Consider the following 16862-nt stretch of genomic DNA (forward strand, 5'->3'; position numbering starts at 1 on the left):
TCCGGGTTTTTGGAACAGGTTCACGTTGCTTTTTGTGCAGCGTCCCAAACCTTATGGAAAACTACTGAAAATGTTGTGTTTAAGAGCTGGATTACGTTGGGCTGATCGGTTTAAATTTGGTTGCAGAGCTACGACAATGATCTCTGGAATGCAAACAGAGAAATTTTACAAAACGAACTGAACTGAAGTTAGTCTTAATGAATCCCTCGAAGGAGTATGATAGGAATTCCTGAAGAAATCCCTGGAGTAATTTCAGGAAAAATCTTAAGAGCACCTCCAAGAGGAACCCCTAAAGCTACTCCGGGAGGACTCACGAAAAAAAAACTTTAGGAAATTCATGGATAACGAAGCACTAGAGTGACTCTAGGATTATAATGTGGATAATATTAATTTAGCTTTTTTTTTCTTTGAAAAAAAACTGTTCAAATTGATTGATTTGTCTTTATTATAGAGACTTTCAGCTCTTGGCTGGTTCGTCTCTAACTATTTAAAAAGTTTTTTAAATAGTGCACTCAACAATTCTATGAAAGAAAAATGGACTCGAAAATAAATGCTCAAATTCGGCAGAAATTTTTTTTTTCTGTATTAACGAGATTTTTAACCCTAGGCTAGTTCATCTCGGGACCCACGTTTTACTTCCCTTCCGAAGGAAGAACCCACATTTTGTGAGTATGTCGGGAGTGGGATTCGATCCCAGGTCCTCAGCGTGATAGTCAAGTGTTCTAACCACCAATCTAGAATCGTTCGTGAAAAAGATTGCTAATCGGTCTGAAAGTTATGACGGTTTAAAATTAAAAACAACGAGATTTTTATTTTAGACCACCTTATGGTCGAAACAAAAACAAATACGGGTCTTACTATTATTGGTACAGATCATTGCTACCAAATTTGAGCAAAATTGGCGCATTTTCATTTGCGAATCAATTCTTTTCCGTGGAACGAAATATGTCGTTATGTTGTTGAAACGAGTGTTAAGGTGAAGATTCCGCACTGAGGAAGTTATTAGGATTGTGATAGCCCCAAATTTATTCTTGGAATCAAAGTAGGTAGGAAAGCTCTTCCATTTGACTCGCCCGGATCACCTTCACTAAACTTGAGTGACTAAAGGACAATCTGAGCTGAACTCTCATGGGACATCAGAATGACACGCTTTTTAATGGCGCTTTAAGTGGCAACAGTCACCTGTTGCCTACCCGAAGTGCAGAGGGATGGAAAATTGGATAAGCATACAAGCTGTATTTAGTCAGTTTAAACGAAAACTTTCATCGATTTTCACAATCAGGTTCGTCACTTTTACATTGTGTGGTCTCTTCACGTACCACTACTGCAGTGGAGGCTTATGGTTATGCACAAAGTCCGGTTGATGTGAATCAAACCAATGGAGCCGCACGGTTTCCTATCGTGAGAGAATAAAAAAGTTTCTTCCGTGATATCATAAGTTAAGGGAAGGTGGGGTATTATGCACCCCCTAAACAAACGTGGTCAAATATCTAAGATTAGATCATTTTATGGGTGTCTTGCGTTTTGAAGGATAGTTTGCTACTCTAACTGAGCATGTGTACTAGCATTGTACTGTGTTGTTCACACATTCAAAAGTAGTTCAGCCTTTACGGTTTCACATTTCAGGCAAAGTACAGCTTTGCCACCGCAATGTTCTAAATGTTTTGGCGATAATACCCATGTCGGATTCACAGCTATCACATGCAAATGAATGAGCTTAAATACTGAATATTCGCCATGTGATAGCTTAGTCAGCAGTGACCAGTCAATGCTTTTACCAGCATGCTGCAATTCTACGTTGACAGATTTGTAAGATACTTCGCCACCCTTGGAGATGGCTCAGTACAATACAATTTGGTTTGACGACAAAATATTCCAGTATTGTTTATGTTGAGTGGCAACCCAGATATGAATCTGAAGCTTTACCCAACTCTACGATATCGGAATAACTGGCTCAGGGCCAATAAAGTCATTTGATGCTCCAGTGCGAGCTAACTCATCAGCCATTTCATTTTCAGCGCTGGAAGAATGGCCAGGTACTCATACAAGGTGAACAGCGTTTGCTGAATTCATCTCCTCGATTTGAGTTCGATAAGCGATAACTATCTTCGACCTAGAGTTGGCCGAAGCAAGTGCTTGTATAGCAGCCTGACTATCTGAACAGAAGTATATTACTTTGCCTATTACGTGCTGCTGAGTTGCTGATAGTACTCCGCACATAAGAGCAAAGATTTCGGCCTGAAAAACGGTGCAGTGTCTGCCAAGTGAGTAAGACTGATGCAGCTTTAGCTCACGAGAATAAACATCAGCACCTGCTCGACCTTCGAGAAAGAAACCATCAGTGTAGCATACGATGCCGTCTGAAATACTTCTTTCCAGATAACCATATGTCCACTCTTCTTGGGAAGGGAATTTCGTGGAAAATGTCCTATATGGAAAATTACAAGCAATTGTAAGATCACTTGGAGCAAGAACAATTTTGTCCCAATTCACCAAAAGTGGAAACAACGAGGTGTGTGTTGATGTGCGGTTCACAGGAGTTTCCTCTAGTTGACCGAGTACCCGTAGACGGTAAGTGCAAGAAAGTGCTTCTTGTAAGAGATGAATGTGTAGTGGGGCAACGTCAAAGATAACTTCGAGCGCTGCCGTGGGAGTTGAAGAGAACGCTCCAGACATCGACATTAACCACATCCTTTGGAGATGGCCTAACTTTGATTGGATCGTTCTCATTTTGCCCTTTTGCTACCAAAAAAGCCATCCATAGGCCAATATTGGCCGAACTACAGTTGTGTAAATCCATTTGATATACTTGGGTTTTAGACCCCAAGTAGTACCGAAGGTACTCGGCCCATATAGCCGAGGCGGTAAACGCACGGGTATTCAGCATGACCATGCTGAGGGTGACGGGTTCGATTCCCGGTCGGTCCAGGATCTTTTCGTAAAAGAAATTTCCTTGACTTCCTTGGGCATAGAGTATCTTCGTGCCTGCCACACGATATACGTATGCAAAATGGTCATTGGCAGAGGAAGCTCTCAGTTAATAACTGTGGAAGTGCTCATAGAACACTAAGCTAAGCTGAGAAGCAGGCTTTGTCCCAATGAGGACGTTACGCCAAGAAGAGAGAGAGAGAGAGTAGTACCAAAGGTTCGCCGGCATTGCCCGAAGGCCATACAAGATTTCTTGATTCTGAACTCAATATGAGGTGCCCAGGAAAGCTTGGAATCAAGAATGACTCTAACGTATTTTACCTGTTCAGTCACATCGATTTCAGAATCAAAGAGACGCAAAGGTCGAACGCCATTACGGTTTCACCTTTCCGTAAAAAGAGCAGTAGATGTTTTACTCGGATTAACCGAAAGGCCATATTGGCGACACCAATCCTCAACTACCTGAAGAGCGTTTTGCATCAGGTCGAAAAGGGTGCTGATGCACATACCGACTAACAATGTTAGGTAGTCGTCGGCAAAACCATAAGTAGGAAAACCACTATTATTGAGTTGCGTATCTGCTACGAGATTCCACAAAAGTGGTAATAAGACTCCCCCTTGGGGGCATCCACAAACACTCAATTTCCTAATCGCTGTTTTACGAAATATCGAGAAGAGACATCGATTTTTTAGCATTTGGTAAACCCAATTGGAAATCATTTAAGATATACCATGGAACCGTCAGAATTTCAATATGACATCGAAAGGCACGTTGTCAAATGCATCCAAGATATCTAAGAGAACACCCAAGCAGGATTTCTTTTGAGCGAATGCCTTCTCGATATAGTAAACAACTTTGTTTAAAAGAGACACAGTGGACTTACCAGATTGGTAAGCATATTGGTTCACATGAAGAGGCACGTTGGCCAGATGAACATCACGGATGTGATGACCGATGCGTTCTGAGCATTTAAGAAGAAAAGAAGTCAAACTGGTACGTTTGAAACTCTTTGCATCTTTAAATGACGCACGATCCACTTTCGGAATAAACTTTACAGTAATATCCCGCCAAGGTTTGTGAACATACCCTGTAGCAAAACTGTAAACAAGTAGTGTTTTCAAAACATGTTTGAAATAACACAGCGTAACAAAAAATAACTTTTTGTCTGTCTCAAGAGCAAACTTATGTGTCTCCGAAGGATTTTGGGCCGTTGAATCCGAATCCGGACTCAGATTTGCTCTAACACGTCACAATTTTGAGCTATACCTCAATTTATAGGGCAAAATATGCGATTTTAGGCTTTTTTGACTGCAAGCCATTAAGCAAGGAAATATTTTTTTAGGCAATCAAAAGGTTAATTGGTCAATTAACATCTAAATTAATGACTTATGCAAAATATTTCATTTTACCAAGTCGAATTTGATAGTTTTAAGCGATTTATGTTAGGTACGATATTTCCCATACAAGTCATCCTCCAAAAGTTGCATGCAAGTTTTCATACTAACATAAAATGCTTAAATCTATCAAATTTGATTAGGTAAAACGAAATATTTTGCATGAGTCGTTAATTTAGATGTTTTTTGACCAATTAACCTTTTGATTGCTTAAAAAAATTCCTTGCTTAATGGCTTGCAGTCAAAAAAGCCCAAAATCGCATATTTTGCCCTAAAAATTGAGGTATAGCTCAAAATTGTGACGTGTTAGAGCAAATCTGAGCCCGGATTCGGATATTGCGGCACAAAATCTTTCGGAGACACACTCCAGAAGATATCCCTTACGCATATAGCAGCAGATTCGGTAACGATAGTTGACATGCAAGTCTCGGCCAAATACGCAGTTTCTTACGGCTACCGTAGTGTCTCGTGATCGCAGACGGTGTACGAAACGAATTGCAGATTTAAAACAACGGTGAAGTCGATCTTTCAAGGCTGCACTTAGTCCCGGGGTATAGACAACATCACAGTACGTGAAATAGGGCCCTATTACGGCTTGCACTAGCTTACGGCGTGTTTCAGCAGGTAGTACCGAAGAGAACCTTCGAAAGGACCGCAGTGTCCCGTACACCTTTGCGATCACGCCGTTCACCTGGTTGCACCACTTGAGATGCTTATCCATATGGAGGCCGAGATTGATGACTCTGTCCATAGGTACGATTGTCTCATTGCCGAAGACGATGTTTGGGTGCGTTGTGACCGAGTTTTCATGAGTAAAGATGATAGCTTGCGTCTTCTTGGGGTTTGGAGCTAGGTTGTTGGCGGTGGCCCAGTGTTCGATTGTTGCCAGGTCGGCATTTATCTGGACTATCAGACGATCGATTTCTGCGATGGGTCCAGTCACATAAATTTGAAGGTCATCAGCGTACAGGTGGTAGTTGCAAAGAAGGGTATTTGGAAGGCTATTAATATATAGCGAGAAGAGTAGTGCACTCAAGCAGGCCTTGTGGTGTGCCATCTGTGAGGGCATGTTCGTCTGACAACACATTTCCAGCTTTAACAACTTGACTCCTACGGTTAAGGAACGAATCAAGAAGGTTACAGGCTGAAGTAGAGAGTCCGACCTCTCGTTCGAGCTTCCTCCTTAGTAGACGATGGTTAACACTGTTCAAGGCAACAGAAAAGTCAACCAATAACATAACCGTACAACAGTTATTATCAAGGATGGAAATCTAGTGATCATGATCAGATTTCGAATGTGTCGCGGTCGAACGGCATCGCGCGATCATAGCAACAACGATAACATTTTGTCGTCAAGCATTATAACAAACTTCGGTCCGAGAAGAATGATTCGCTCGGCATGTGCGGGCGCGATGCGATCGTTATCATGAAGTCGAAATGATAAATTAATGATTTAATTCACTTTTTGAGCATTCTTGGTGATTTAACTTCCAGATATGCTTATAAACGTATCATTTCGAATCATGAATGCGGCTTACGGGTGCATAAGTGGCAAACAATGTGATGAATAAAATTTATCATGACTTGTAACATGATCCGATAACGGGTCATCACGCGATAAAGCGTGCATCAGATGCTTTAATGGTTCGGTGATACGAGCATGATGTGAGGCGTCGGCATCATGCTACTGCAAGAACAAGGCTATCTTGGATTATTCGTATCCTGTATCATTTATCGCTTGAAGTGATTTTCTGCCATCCTTGGTTATTATCGAAACCTGCATAGATGTCATGCACCACCTTGGTCAGAGCGGTGGTCGTACTGTAGTGTTTCCTGTAACCGGACTGGTGTTTTGCGAGGAGAGAGGGGTCAGAAGCTTCGAGGTCGGAGATTTGATCCAAAGGATTTTCTCGAGGATTTTGGATGCCGCCGGGAGCACGCTGATCGGTCGAAAATCTTTTGCTTCGGTGGGGTTGGTTGATTTCGGGATAGGTGTGACCACTGCTTTTTTCCAACACTGAGGAAAGGTTTCAGCATCAATTATGGCGTTGAACAGGTGCACAAGCAACGGAAGAATGAACTGGGACAGCATTTTGATAAACGAAACAGGAATGTTGTCGCTTCCAGTGGCGTTACTGTGTATTTCCCACATCTTTTTAGACACAGTGTCGACATCAGTATGTCTGAAGTTAAGGCTCAAGCATCCGTCATCATTTTTCAGAAAATAAAAAGCAGTTTTCTCGTTGTAAATCAAAACATCGACCATGAACATATATTCACTGCATTCTATTCCTCATGTGGTGTACAGTGAATATATTTTAATAACAAATACTTTTGTTTTGAACGAAAAAACTGCTTTTAAATGTTTGATGATGACGATGGTTTCAATGACGAATTGTTCAACGTTAAACGTCGGATGAACATGGATTGATCGTTGGTAACGATCTTCCACTTCTTGATCAACGTAGGCGGCATGATCCGGAGACCGGAGAGAGTGGTGACCTTCGGCGAAGAACCGATTGAGCTGATTAGCATCAATGGTCTCGTTTTCTGACGTATTCTTAGACGGGTTGTGGACTCCTTCTCGTTTCAAGTTGTGCCAAAACTGTTTAGCTGGGAGGTCGCACGAGAAATGCTGCTTAGCGTACCTCTGCTTGGCATTAAAAATCAATGTCTTCACCTTGTCTCGTAGTCTTACATATTCATTCCACTGTGGGTCACTCCTGCTTCTGTTTGGGTTGCGGGAAAAGAGCGAATACGCGAGATTTCTAATTTTGATTGTTTGCTCAATTTCGGTCGTGATCCACGGTGTCCGTTTATCCCTGATGGTAATGGTTTTCTCAGGGGCATGCTGATCGAGAAAGCTTATTTATTGTATTTTGTAGGAAAAATATAAAAAAATCAGTTTTTATTTCTTCAAGATAAAATTTTGACCTGATTGTGAAATTCATGCCATTTTATTCTGCACATACCAATGCTCATCAACATTTGATCCACAATTCCCCACTTCAAGTGGCCTAACTTAATTCATATCGAAACCAGGATTATTTTTGGAATTATTAGCAGTTTTCCCTCACAGTAGTCGAAAATTAACAGTCATAAGGCTAACTCCTCATAATAAGCCTAAAATAAGATAGTTTTCATGGATAAAACACTGAAAACCATATAGATTATGGAACTATAGATGTGATTCTATTATCACAAATAAAAAACTTTTGAGTAGATTCAGTTTTATTTAAAAAATCGTTAGATATTTCACGCCATCAAAACACATCCAATGAATTTTGCTCAATGTGTGCAGAAAAAACTGGCACTATTTACAAATTCAGATCAATAGTTCATCTAAAAATATAAAAACAGCAAATTTTATATTTTTCCTACAAACAACTATAGATAAGCTTCAATTGCTTCTAACAACACTTTTTTCCAAGTGACACCGTTTTTGAGCAGCAGCCGGTTGAAAGTGTACCGATTCTAAAGTGCGCAGGCTTTAGTGTCCACTCAATCGATTCTGTAGTTCCAATACTCCTCGCCGAAGCCAGAGATTCATAACTACAAGAATCAGGTTCACCCGAAGATGTAATATCCACACATCCGGGGAAGTGTGTACTGAATAAACATTCCAAAACTTCCTCATCAGAGGAAGTGAAGCCGGCATTTGGCAAACGAAATTCGTTCATTCGGAAATCCTTTGCTTTTGCAAGGATTTTGTTCAACCGACTGAATTTTCTTAAACCGGAAACATTTATACAAAGTGTTTTACAGCTGGATCGTTCAGCAGACCACAGAGCTTTCTTGTAGGCTTTGTGAGCCGACCTGAAAGCCTTCGAAGGAGCCGAACGTCGGGGAAATATCCGCCATTGCGCTGTAGCTTCAAAGATGGTAATCTCCGATTATACTTCATAAAATGGAACAAAAACTTATCATTGTAGGGTAATTCGCTAATTGTTGAACACTACCCAAATGTTGAACAGTTTCTGAATATTTTATTATAAATCTTACTTAAGTAATTTTCATCCAACGTAAACGTATGATGTAGATGCATATACATGTGGATCACGATATTGCTCTAATTAAGTTACAAAATTATACATATTTTTCGTCAAAAAAATTGATTGAAAATTTTGTACTGCTGATGAAACGAAAACAGCACAATTCTTAAGATTAATTTTAAGAAATTGCTGTTACGAACTAAGCTTTCCGGGCAAATCGACCACAAATATCAAAGGCACACCATAGTTTCAAGAACTGGAAGGATGTCACTAACAGTTTAACATTGTTTAAAATCACATTTTCATTGTAATTTAATTTGAAAAAAATATTTTTCTTATCACACTATCATTATGCATCCATGATCCAATTGTTGAGCACTGGCATAACCTACGATGTTATCATGACTGCTAGATTTTTTTTTCAGTTTACCTAACCGTTCATTTCGTGGGATTTCAAAGGCGTTCCAGGGATGTTCTAGGGGTGTTCCAGTGGGCTTCAGAAAGATTCCAGTGGTTTTCAATGGGTTTCAAGAGCGTTTCAGAGGTGTTCAAGAGAAACTCAGAGTGTTATGGGGTCCCAGGAGTATTTCAAGGCGTTCCAGGAAGCTCAGGAGCAATCCAAGGGTTTTCAAGGGATTTCAGGGTCGTTCCATAGTCCACTGTTGGACCCACATCGGGTAACTGTCGTGTCTATGTTGGGTTTGGTGGCCAAAATAAAAACAGGTGAATGATAGGTTGATGTCGGATTATACGTCATCAATTACGAACAAAGCTTCAACCGTTCAACAATTGGCGAGAACCGTCCAACATTAGGATGAGCTAGCTTAAGGAAGCGTTCAACATTTGGGTTACAAACTTCCCATACAAATGTTCTATTTTCTCTTAGAAAATGGAATTTAAGGGAATACAAATTCAATGGGCAGTATAAGGGATAAGTAGATCTAGACGTTCACTGGATATTTTTCAACTAAAGTGGAATTATGCACGGAAAAACAAACGAAAACCAAAATGTCGGTACTAACCGTTCAACAATTGGCGAATTACCCTATATGCTCATTTGCAGTGCATATGCTGATTGTTTTTCAAACTCTTCTGTGCGATAGAAATCGAAATTACCATCTTCAAAATCGCGAGGCAAATTGTTAGAAAAAGAGGGAAGATAGAAAAATTAACACGTTGTCTCGTATCACCTTAATGGGTTGATTCCATATAATGAGCGCGCAATCGTTTGAATTCCGTTCGCTTTAAATTAAACAATTTTTCTAAATGTGGAAAATCATTGTTTATTTTCCATCGTTTATTTCAGTCATTCTTGGCCTCAACCAGTTTAATTTGACGTATAGTTTGCGTGGACCTGCATGAAACTTAATTTTTATGATGAAATAGCGTGAGGGCGTTTTGCCCCGGGGGTGAGTATACTATATTACCCCAAGTTACCCTAATGATGCAATGATGCGAAGAAAAAACGCAAATGCGTAGCACCTGGATTAGTGTAACTTAAAAGCGGAGCACCAAGAAGTGAGCTATACCGGGTGGCGTAGTCCGACGGTGCGGTGTGATGATAGAACAAATGTTCTGATTACGATTCTCTATTTCAGTCCAGAATAACTCCCGAACTGGAAAGTTTTCATTAATGTTACACTCATATTTGGCAGCACTGGCATAATTTACTGATAACGTTGTAAGACACAAAAGTACGAATCATAATGTGATTGATCTTACCAATACCGTTTCAGCAGTGATAGTGTGTAGTGTAAATTGATGTGCATACAATAGAATAAGAAATACCAACAGTAATTCAGCCACTTGATAACGAAGAACCGGAGAAACTTCCAAACCGCCGAAGAATCCATCTAAACGTGAAGAAAATATTTGTGTCCCGACGAGTTTTTGTGAACCGCGCAGCTCCCCCAATAAGGTGCCAATTATCTGGGCAAACCTCCGACAATATCATTAAACGTGAACCGGCATCACCGCCATCGACGTCGACGTCGCCTGCAATCTACACCGCTGCTCCCCCTTGGGCTGACTTTGTTTTGATAGTGTGCAAAACTTGTTGTCCCACTCCGATCACTGCCGTTGCCGCCGAACAGCGCCAGCGCCACCGGCTTACCGCCACAATACAACAATAAGTTCTCAACCTAATTGAGCCGAGTGCTCAACAACAGCAGCAGCAACCCAGAGACCCGGGACGGAATAGCGCACTCGAATAGGCGGTCACCAATAAAATATTGTTAAAAACAGCCCACCGATTTCAGTGCGTTTTTCACGCTCCTTCAAGTTACACGGCGAGGAGTGTCGGCTTTCGGGAAGTGGTACGTACAGAAGTTCTTTTCCGATTTTATTGTAGTAAATAGTGCTTTGAAGTAGTTGAAGTGTTTGGGCCCTGGATTAATTTGTCGTTTTCGACGTATAAAGCTATTACAAAGCTATTTTGGAGTTTGTTAGCTTCATAGTATAACAATTAAAGCATGAAGGGAAATATGAAGTGTAGTGTTGTTACTGGGGTATATTCCTGTTCGATTATCTGCATTTCTAGGTTGTTGGGAGGTGCGGGTTGACCTAGAATCGTAATTTATTGCACACGTGTAGCATCGGTGCGAAATGGTGCGAAACGGAAGTGAGACATATTTCTACAGTTTTGGGGTGGCTTGACGAGGGCAGGATGACAGGTTTAGTGAATCCGAGGAACATGTGCTTGATCGTTTTCATTTCTAAAGAGAGGTGATGTGGGTGCTCAATGCACTAGTGCCACTTGTATTGCAGCAATGTTATAGTGATGATGCGGGTTTGCGCAGTTTTGTGTTTTTTAATAGTGGCGGTATAGCGATGGCAAAAGATGGCGCGTGTCGAGCACATTTGCATGAATGCAAATGGGAAGAAATGAATACCCATCTCACGACATGCCGGGAAAGAGATGTACAATAGATCTATGTATATACAACGGCGAGGTTGCACCCGAGCGTGCTGATTGGGAAGGCATTGTTCGTGATCAAATGTTAATCGATGGAAATTGTGGAATCTGTAGACAATTATATAGAATTGGTGCAATCTGTACAAAGGTGCTAAACGTTCATGGGCATAGAATTACAGAGACAATTAAGGTTCATAATGGATTCTAAATAGGTCAACGGATTATTAGCTTCAAAGATAAAAACACCAATACCAATACTAAATTGACACGATTCGTAAATAAAAAGTTTTTTGTATGCTTTATGAGCGAGATATGGAGTCAACTTTACACTCCATAGTTATGTTCATATTTTTTTCGTTTGTTAGGTGAAGATAACTGCGTCCAAATTTTGGGATTATTGTGGTATGGCATGGCAGCAACATGTTTGTCATTGAGATATCTTGGAAGCCAACCACGTCCTTAGCTGCCGTAATTCTACAAAGTGACGTAAGCAACATTCCAGTTTTCGACGTCTTTTGGTATATATCTGGTGAAATGGTAAACATATGGCAAATTTGCTCTATAAGGATGCAAGAACTAGTCGTAATCTAGCGTCTATGGAAGACAAGTTTGAGAATAATTAAGTGTTTCAAGCATAATAACCAAAACTGTGTCGAAATTGCCAATGTCGCTTACGTCACTGCAGAAATACGGCAGTTAAGGAGTGTATCGGAAAGTAGTTGAAAATGTTCAGGATGCACTATATCGAAGCTGGGTTGGTCTTTTCATTTCGGTTCTTCTATAAAATCTTCACAATATTAAAATTAAGCTGTTAAATTTAGAACAGCTTGGAAAAATTTGGAAAATTTTTAGTATTATTGAAAATATGGTTAAATGAATACACCTCACAAAATAAAAATCTGCACAAAATGCAATTTTGTTAAGATTATTCAACATTTCAAAAATTTGTAGCGAATAAAATTTGTACGATAAAAAATCTGGAAAATTTTGATGCTTGTTAACAGTTATGTACACATAAGATATCATTTAACACTGACTTTCAAAATTCGTTTTTTTTTTCGATAGAAAAATCTTCTATATCTACAAAATGGTCCACTCCAAAAAACGTTTGTTTTTTGGTCAAACTTTGAAGTTCTGCTTTTAATATCTTAAAAGTTATGAGATTCTATTTTTTTTTTGCTCTAATTTACTCGTCCAATAATTAAAAACATACCCCATGCAAAAAAATGTGAATGTTTCATTTTATGTATTTTTTATATGCGTAAACATGATTTATAGAAGCATAGAAAAAAGGGGTTCCTCGAAAATGGCCTTTTTTCCATTTTTAAGAATTGTGCTTACAGTGCAGATTTTTCTTAAAAAAAATGATTTGCCTATATCATGGGGATTCTGGAGCTAATTATATTTGCACATAAAAGTTATCGATTTTCGAACATTATCGAACTTTTTTCAAAATTTCAATTTTTCAGAAGGTGTGCAAAAATTTTAAAACATGCGTTCAGTAATCTAGGTCAAAAACCCAGTTAAAAGAACATTTTTAGAAAATTATAAAAATCATTTCTTTTTCCAAGGATTTATACAGTATCTCCAAAAATAAAATTACTTAAAAGTTGTACTAAACTATTTTTGAGGCTATTGTAAACATTTTCAACTACTTTACGATACACTCCTTAGGGTATTTTGTGAAGAACTAGCATAAGCTAAAATTCGCGAAAATAAAATGATTTTAAAAAAATCCTTAAGGATAGAGTCTTGTACCATTTGGTCAGGTGTACCTATTTTGGGCACTTGCCGTTATAACTAAGTCAATTTCCAACCGATGGATTTGAAGTTTTGTATAGAGTTAGACACCGTACGTAACAGTCGTATGGTAACAGTCACAAAAATAGAACTGGCAACTCTTTCCCATTTTTTATAAAACTTTAACAATGTAAAATTGTTGTGTTAAACTGTTTTCAGTGGAAATTTCAGCCATTTTGGTTGAATATTTTCAAAGTTGGAGCAGTTTGAATTTCACTATACCAAAAACCACCTGTCAGATCAAATTTAATGAAATATGGACACAATACTTTAACAAATATACTTCCCGTACAAAAAAATAATCATTCAAATCTATTCGGTATTTTTGGCCCTACAGTTTTAAGTAATAAAAGTGATATTTTGAAAGCGTTTTTTGCTCAAGGTTCTCAATTGCTATGTCTTTTGTTTCGACACTTAACCGATTTAAATAAAAAAAAATATGGTATTAGCGGCACATAATTTACTAATCCTGGTAAAAAATCAGTTAGTTTAGCACACGCAATCAAAACTAAAACATTATTTTGATTGTCTCTCTTTTTTTGAGTCCAGTCTTTATAAACCTTCCTAGGATTCCTTTCGCTCCATGTATTCTTTTGGGAAATCTTTAATCAAAATCCTTTCAGAAAGTCTTCAACGGATCCCTTTCGAAAAATTGTTTAGAATATCTGCCATGGATTTCGTGAGCAATTGCACTATAATTTTTTAGAATAACTTCTAGATGATCATCTAAAAGTTTCTCCAAGAACTCATCTAGAAAACCTTCCAAGGTTTTTACAAGAAATTCTTCCATAAATTCCTTAAAATTTCCGTACGAGAATTCCTATAGACTGTTTCAGATATTATAAATACACTTTGTTTATGGAATTAAATAAACTGTTCTAATGATTTTTACCAACTTCTTTCATAGTATAGCATATTGTACTCTATATTTTTATATTTCCTTTTAATTGTCTTGATCAGTGTACGCAAAATATGCCAATGCAAGCAAAAAAATAGGCAACAAAGAAGGCACGGCAACAATGCTTTGTTTTTTCGTTAGCAGATAATGCTTTGTTACCGACATGCACCGCTTAGGACAAAGCGTTTGTTTTTCGGCGTGATCCGTTTTTCGTACCCTGTTCTTGGTTTTTTAAAAAACAGTCGAGTTCTCTAACAAATAACTAAATTGTTCAATTTTGCATTTGCACAAAGGTGGTTTTTATGATTTCAACATTATTTGTCACTAAATACCAAAAATTATCTAAATTTTTATTACATACGCTTTCTCAATAAGTTGTCTAAGGAATGCCTTGATCAAAATTTGGGAAAAATCGATAAAGGCATTTTCACAACAATTTTTCGGGGATCAAGTTTCTTATTTTTTAAGGTTTTCTACGGAACATTAGAACTACCACACAGTTTCTTACCTTTCCTGAACGCATTTAATCGGAACAAATTTATTTTTCAGCTCTTTCGATCCTTCAGATGGTAAAGCTTGTCATACCATAAAAACGAATGCAGTAAGCAGTAATTAAGACATTTGTTTGCTTAACGTTTGTTGCTACTGGTGTTGTTGAGAAATTTGAAACAAAAATTTTGTATTGAGAAGGCCTGTAATGGTGGTTCTTGATTAAATATTCCACTAAAAGTTAGTCTTACCAATCGAGAAATATCTTTTTTATTGTATTTGAAAATTAAATATTTTATCTGTGAGATTTTTTTCTACTAAGGACCGGTTCAGAAAGTATGGACGCGGTTAGAAATTACTGGCATTTCAAAACTATTGATGACTAGTTCTTTTTGAAAAATACATCCTGTTGGTCAACCTAATTTCTCAGCACTTGTATAGCGGTTTTTGCGATTCCAACAGTGTGTTTCAAAATACATGAACTATCAGCGGAACATCATTGAGAAAATGTGCACAAACGTTGTACAGAGTTTGAAAGGTCACTTAGGAAATGATCAAAATATGGTGGGAGTAAGTGACGAAATCGTACAAGCAGCAATCAGAAACCACGGTGGGGATAACACGTTTAAGCATAGGCAAAAATTGGGTAAAAAATAAAGATCCTGCTAACCCTTGTTTGGATAAACAAATAATGAAGGTGTTTGAGCACAAGAAAAAACCTTCTAACTAACACAGAGTGGGGTATGATCAGAAAAGTTAACATTTCAAATTCCAATGTTCATCGTGGCAAAGAACGTTTGAATTTTCGATCCTATTGTAAGCAGGAACAGCCAAAACGAAGCCCTAAACAAGAACCATCGATCAGGCCCAGACAATTGAAGACTAGGTGCGTCCATACTTTCTGGGGCAGTCTTTATGCCACATTTTTTGACCACTTTGTGCAACTTCAAATTTTAATCATCTAGTTTACAGAGCCCTAGTTTTTAACTTGTACCAGAAACATCAACAAAATTGGTATTATTTGCTTCGTTAGCATACTTACTATAAAAGCTAGAAGAAACTTTTTTGGATATTGTGCTCAAATTGAAATGGCAGTTAATTGTTAGTGTATTTATAATTTCTGAAACAGTCTATACAGAAAATCATCTTCAGATTTCTTCAGAAATGCTTTCAGCGATTACTTCAAAAAATCAAACGTTTACAATTTCTTCAGAAATATTTCCACGGGTTTCCCTAGAAAATCTTCCGCAGACTCCTTTAGGAATTCTTTAGAAGTTTTCTTCAGAAATTCTTCTAGAATCCAGGAATACATTTGTCCAAGGATTCCATCAAAAAATCTTCTATGGATTGCTTTCAAAATTTCTCCATGGATGTTTCCATAAGGAATCCTTCAGGTTTTTCTCATGGAATTTTTGATAATTTTACCATAAATTCTTCCAGGAATTCTTTAATGTAGATTACCATGAGTTCCTCCTGAAACTTCACCGGGGTTTACTTCAGGATTTATTTAGTGATTAGGGAAATCCTTCGAAGATTTGACTAGGAATTACTTTATAAATTTCTATAGTGGTTCAGAAATTATTTCAGAGATTTTTCCATTTTTTTTTTCGAAAAACTTCTTGAGATTCATTCAGAAATTCGTATAGGTAGGGTTAAAACACTAGATTTCGCTCCCCTAAAATTCTGCTCCAAACTTCGCCCCTTCATACATAAAAAATGGAATTTGTATGGAGAGGGCGAAGACTAGATCAGTGGCGAAGTCTAGCGCATTTATCCCATTTGTTCTGGAAATCCTCCAGAAATTTGTTCAGGAATTATTCTAAGGATTTCATTGAAAATTCTCTCCAGAATGTGTTCAATAGGTGAATGTGAACTTCGAACGATTTATCCAGAAAATCTGGCAGAAATTCTTCCAGAGATTCCTACAGGAGTTCATACACAGGTTCCTTCAAAATTTCCTCTTTCGGAGGTTAAAAATTAAAAGATTCTTTCAGAAATTCCCGCTTAGATTTCTTCTGATATTCCATTAAAGATTCTTTCAAAAATATCTTCAAAGACTTCTTCAGAGTTTAAGGGTTTTTTTCGGGAATTTCAGCGCGGGTGTCTTCAACTGTTGTTTCATAGAGTTGACCAGAATCATCGTTTTTTTTAAGAAAAATTCTACAGAATTCATCTAAGGGTTCCTTCAAGAATTTGAACGAACTAGGATTGCTAAAGAAATTCCTGTGATTCGTCCAGGGTTGTCTCTAAAAATGTCTTCATAAAGTTATCTAGAGATTAAAAAAAATCCCACCTTAATTCCTCTATCAATCGATTGATTGCAATCTCTCCAAGGACTCCTCCAGAAATCTTCCATTAATAAATGCTGCCAATTCTTTTTGAGACTCCTGAAGGTATTTATCCATGAATTCCTCTTATAATTCCTCTTGGAGTTTCTCCTGGGATT

General features: G+C 38.1%; 1 protein-coding gene across 3 annotated transcripts in view; it reads left to right on the forward strand.

Annotated features, from left to right (window-relative positions):
* LOC109433057 (cGMP-dependent protein kinase, isozyme 2 forms cD4/T1/T3A/T3B) overlaps window positions 1-16862 on the forward strand; it is an 822160-nt gene that overhangs the window by 229419 nt on the left and 575879 nt on the right. For 2 of the 3 annotated variants that reach the window (XM_062851134.1, XM_062851136.1), the window contains exon 4: window positions 10055-10630. The gene's annotated coding sequence lies outside the window, so the exon portion shown is untranslated. Of the gene's footprint in view, window positions 1-10051; window positions 10631-16862 lie in introns of all 3 variants that reach the window. The other variant, XM_062851135.1, reaches the window with a different exon arrangement.

This window comes from Aedes albopictus, chromosome 2, assembly GCF_035046485.1.
Source record: "Aedes albopictus strain Foshan chromosome 2, AalbF5, whole genome shotgun sequence".
NCBI lineage: Eukaryota > Metazoa > Arthropoda > Insecta > Diptera > Culicidae > Aedes > Aedes albopictus.